The following is a 5,557-nucleotide window of genomic DNA, read 5'->3' as shown; positions in this document are numbered from 1 at the left end:
AATAGTGCACTCTCCCTTCCTAGCTTGTCAATATGCTGTTAGTGGTCCATACTACTTTCCCCTAGTGAGAGTGGTGCCTGGGAAGGGGCCCCAACCTTCCTTCATTATGTCCTATGTCTGCTGCCTTTCTGTCAGTTTCCAGATTACCACTGCTCATCAAACAGATTTTATCTTGTCTATTGAAAAAGAGCCTAAAAGCCATGACCACAGAAAGAAAAGACTGCTGATTTTATCTTCTATGTGAGGACAAAATAAAATAGAGAATCAAGTCTCCCCTAAGCTACATGTCTCTACCCACTGAAACTGCCATCCCACAAACATGGATTAGGTAATGCAATTTATTGCGCCAAGTTGGCAGTTTGTAAAGGACTCAGTTCAGCTGGTTGAAAGATGTACCAAACCCAATAGAAAAGAATTCCCAGAAGTTCTCTATGGCTAGGATTTGCTATCACGGGATTCACTGGCTTCTTTGTGAAACTGATCCACATCCCTATTAATAACATCATTATGGGTGGCTGAGTCCTTACTCATCCTGGGACTAGTGAACCAGTAAGGGGATGACAAGCTCATGAAGTAAAACATAGCCTGGAAAAATAAAGTAAAATAGGAAATCAAGCAAGTTGAACAATATGATGCGACCAGTCAGCTCAGTTCCTACTCCGTGCTATAGGGTTGTCCCTGTTGCAATGGTCATATTTCCAATAAGAAGACTAAGAGTGTCATGATGTGCTCTGAGGTTGAGCTTCTGCAGATGGAGACCTACTAATAGCTACGTGGAAAATTGCAAAAGAAAATGGCAGAAAATAGTAATTTTTAAACCACTTCCTCCTGAAGACCGGCAATTACACAATTATGACAACGTCTTTGTAATTAGGCTGCAGTGGTAACTGTGCGCCTTTGAAGTTTAACACCAGGATTCAGCATGCCCGAGTCTGCAAAGAGAACAGCAAACATGGCCTTAAAAAGAGTATGAACTTATAATAGCAGGAGGTTGAGACAATGCATGAAAGATATTCTACAGATACACTCGGTATCTCCTCATAAGGCATATATAATAATTATAGCAATACTCAAAGTTTTATTAGGAGATTCCCATCTGTAAAGGAACAGGATGTAACTCTTGTTTCAAATTCTCTTCGGCAAGTATTTCAGATATGCACATTATTCAAGTCGGCTTCTTCGAAGCTGCCTGACGGTACACTTCCTTGACGTGGTTTTCCCGAGGAGAATTCTTGTCATCTGGACAAGCACAGTCATAAAAGCTTCTTCACATGATGTCAGTATAAAGCAATTATTGGAAGTGCTACCTCCACTGAGTTATCCAAAGGCATTTCAGAACCAGCTCGTCACAAACACTATTTAGACGTTGATAATGGGCACTTCCGGACATTTATCTTTTCTCTGTTAATTCTCTTTTTTATGGGCCTATAAGATAAATGTCCTGTAAGAAAAGTTGCAGCTTATTGCTTGTTTTACTTATGTTCCTCTCTGATGCCCAGAGGGCTCCTTTGATTCTTCCTCAACACTAGCTCAGAAAGGTATTTCTTGCCAGAGCACACAGAGAGATACAGCCCACAGTAGAATTATCATCCTCAGAACCATTTAATACTTTCTTCCCTGAATACTTCTTTTAACCTGAAAGCTTTTATAAAAAAAGATGTACTTTCTTTCTTTTATTCCCTGAGATTAAGCTTTGGAGACATGAATTAATTAGACCATGTAGAAGAGACCAGTGCTTTTGATTTCCCTCTTTGGCAAGAGAAGAGTGCATAGAATTTGTTAAATTTCAGTAGATATGCTTTTAGTGGGAACAAAAATTCTGGCTTTTGTTTTCAATTTCAAATGAAATTTTTCTTTTCTTTCTTTTTTTTTTTTTTTTTTTTTTTTTTTTGAGAAACTTTCATCCATTTTTTTTAAATTTTTTTTTAGTGAAGACAAGGATTAGGCTTCTTTTCCATGTAAGGAAAATCAACCTGATGAAATTATTTACCAAGACAAGCATAGAATTTTAAGTATTCCCTTCTGAGAAACATATAAACAAAAATGACAGCTTCCTGGGACATTAAATGATGGTTAGTGGTAAGGGGTAAGGAGAAGGCCTCCAAGCTCCCACAAGCATAGGTTGTAGATATGTTGATAGTAACTCGAAAGGTCTGAATGTGTTAGTCTTTTGCTCTTCCTGCCAGGGGTTCCAGCCCCTCCCTGAGGCCAGTGATATCACCTCCCCTCATTCTTCTCCCAAGCCATTCTCAGTTCATCTGGGAGCTATGTCTACTGCAAGAGCCTTTGGCCTTATTCTTCTCAAAGCAGGAATGGGAGACCCTTCTAGCCCTCACACTCTTCCAGGTCAGCTCGCTTCTGTTCACTTACTTGATCTCCTGAACATTGAGTGCATTAGTTATACCTTCTTCTCCCCTTTCTTCCTTTCCTCCCTTCCTCTCCCCCTCCCTTCCCCTCCCCTCCCCTTTCCTTCCCTCCCCTTTCCTTCCCTCCCCTCTCCTCTCCTCTATTCTCTCCTGAAAGATTTACAACTTACCTTGCTCAGCCAGAGAGGAAGGTTTACTCAGACAGCCTGTCTCCCAAGATTGTCCATCTTGCCTGAAGCAAAATATTTCAGAAAGGAGAGACCACAGATCTGTGATATGCACAGTTGCTGCAACCGCTCTCCAGCCCCTCACCTGCCCCTGTAAGAGCCCCTCACAAACCCCTCCACTCCTGAGAGAGAGAGAGAGAGAGAGAGAGAGAGAGAGAGAGAGAGAGAGAGAGAGAGAGAGGTTACCCCTTGCTGTGTGAGCTGATGAGGCCTAACAGATATCTTATCTTACACACATATCCAGTAAGATTCCCCACCTACTCAAGGCTTCTTATCTTTCTTGCTCCCTACATGGGACTGAGAAACAGAAATCATTTCTATTAAACTTTAATTTAATTAGCCAGTTTTACTTTTACCAGTGACTGACAGAAACAGTCTAAAATATTCTTTAAAAAAAACTGAAAGAAAATAGTAAAACTGCTTAGTATTTTTCCATTAATTATTGATTCACTTTTCATCGCAGCTCGCCATCTGTCCTCCCAGTCCCATGCTCACAAATCTCTTCCCCCATTACCTCCTCTTCTTCTCCTCAGAGAAGGGGAAGCCCCACCCTCGTGGCACACCAAGTCACAGCAGGACTATCTGCTTAGTATTTTTAAAGAAAAGAATAATAATGATTACAGAAAATATTCCCCTTTTTTGAAAGATTTATTTATTCATTCATTCGTTTGTTTATTTATTTATTTATTTATTTAATTACATGGTTGCGGTCTGCAGACACCAGAAGAGAGCATCAGATCTCATTACAGATGGTTGTGAGCCACCATGTGGTTGTTGGGAATTGAACTCAGGACCTCTGGAAGAGCAGTCAGTGCTCTTAACCTCTAAGTCATCTCTCCAGCACTGAAAATATTCTTACAATAATGGAAATCTAAGACAAAACTTAGCCAACTGTCTCCAGTTAAAACATTTTATTTTCCCAGATGACTGTCCAGTTCCTTTTTTAATGCTTCTGTAATGTGTAATTAAATGTGAAAAAATGCAACATTTTCTGGAAGACATTTTCAGGATCAATATGTAGTCAAGTGTCTTAGGATTTCTTTTGCTGTGAAGAGACACCATAGCCAAGGCAACTCTTCTAAAGGAGAATGCTTAATTGGGGATGGCTTATAGTTAAGAGGTTCAGTCCATTAGTATCGTAAGAAAGATGGCAGCCTGCAGGCAGACACGGTGCTGGAGAAGGAGCTGAGAGCTCTACATCTTGATCTGCATGCAGACACCTCTGTGTCCCTTTCGCCATGACTTTTATGCTGGCCTCTAGGCCTGTGCTCACTTTAGTAACTGATTTTATTCGTGCCACATTTTTGTTATGATCTCTGGTTCTTTGCGATTAAATTCAAGTCTCAAACATGCTACTTTGGTTTAGTTTGCTTTTTTTTTTTTAATAGAAGGTCAAGGTGTTTTGAATTGGGGAAGAAAGGTAGAATGAATGATGAACTCGAATGAAGCAATTTCTTTGTTCCTTTCACTGATGTTCGAACATACACAAGCAGATCTCTATGGCAAAAGACCTTGCTTTCTGCTCTCTCTGAAGGTACCCACTGTGGAAGCTGGCTTGGGTGACAAGGATACATGCAATTTGAATGCAACTTATTTGCTGGGGTTGGGATGGATGTGAGGGTTGTGATGAGATGGGAGCCGGAGATGAGAGAGACCTGCAGATGGAGGATTAGCAGCAGATGGAGGAATCTGTGTATAATTCCTTACCCACAGTTCCAAGGGCAGGAGCTCTACACATGTGGTGTTTGAAGCAAAACCTGCCACAGACTGATTTAAACCTATTGAAGCTGCCTTGGTAGTATGGTTAATTGATTTTTTTTTTTTAAGTAGAAATATTGACGTGCTCTGAAAAGAGCAAATCTTGGTGACACACAGTGAGTTCTGGTGTTTTAGATTTTTAAATTCAAACATGAAAATCTGAATTCAAGGCCATGTCTTCCAAGGTTTGGGGACCTATGTGACATTTTTGGAAGAGGTATGTTCTTGAGGGCCAGACAGCATGAAGACTGTTGTGATGGTTATGGCAAACTGTCTCTGCATCTCTCTCCCCAAACTCACCCTGTTTCTAAGGAAATGATGAGAAGCCTAGGCTGATTCCATGACAGGTTTCCAATTAGCAGTTAAGGAGACTAGGCCTAAAAACCCAGGCTCCAGGCAGAAGCTGCCCCACCACCTGGCCTGAAGCAAGGACAATGGGTCAGCAGTTTCCAGCCAGCCCCCACGCTTCAGTAATAAAATGTCCTCGGAGATTAGAGTAAAACAAAGCCCACCTACCCCAGGATTCCCCTAAGGGGCTTTAAGTTGGGCATTCGAGCTCACTTCGGGGTCTCTCTTGGTAACGAGAGACCCTGGCATGCTGGACTTCTGCAGAATAAAACACTCTTGTGTTTGCATACTATTTGAGTCCATGGTATCATTCTTTGACATATCATGAACCCTTACAGTAGAAAGTTACAAATTGTACCTTATCCTGGAAAGCCCCACTTTAATGTGTAATTTTCCAAAGCAGATGAATTTCTAAAACAATAGGAAAGAGAAAGCACCGCTGAGGTTGCTCTGGCTAATGGCTGCGGGCAAGCACACTCTTGGAGACTCTACCTGAACTGTGCTGTTTCTCCGACATTGGGGTGTCCTGATATGACAGTGGGGACACTGTAAATGCCAGCTCCACCTTGTGAGCAGCTACAGAAATCAGATCTAAGGTGGTTCTTTATGGTGCATGATGACCCCAGTGTGCCTTTAGGACGCACATAGTTCATAGAGCCATGCCACAGAGTGACACTCCATACAGTAATGAATTCCTCCTATCATGGTGGCCCCATACAGTGGAGCCAGAATATTCCAGCTATTTGTTGACACTGCAGCCATTACAACAAGGTAGCACAGCTTGTCACCCACGAAGTTATGGCTACGCTGACATCAACAAAGCTATCTAGCTGCCTGTGTCTACAAGAGCAGAGGCAC

General features: G+C 41.7%; 1 pseudogene across 1 annotated transcript; it reads left to right on the top strand.

Annotated features, from left to right (window-relative positions):
* Positions 1 to 331: 331 nt before the first annotated feature.
* On the top strand, positions 332 to 519 carry LOC308430151 (protein transport protein Sec61 subunit gamma-like; annotated as a pseudogene). Its single transcript has one exon. The product of its transcript is annotated as a protein transport protein Sec61 subunit gamma-like (transcript).
* The last annotated feature ends 5,038 nt before the right edge of the window (positions 520 to 5,557 follow it).

Source organism: Micromys minutus (genome assembly GCF_963924665.1).
Source record: "Micromys minutus genome assembly, chromosome: 15".
Lineage (NCBI taxonomy): Eukaryota > Metazoa > Chordata > Mammalia > Rodentia > Muridae > Micromys > Micromys minutus.
Note: the sequence above shows the minus strand (reverse complement) of the source record. Positions and strands in the feature narration are given on the sequence as shown.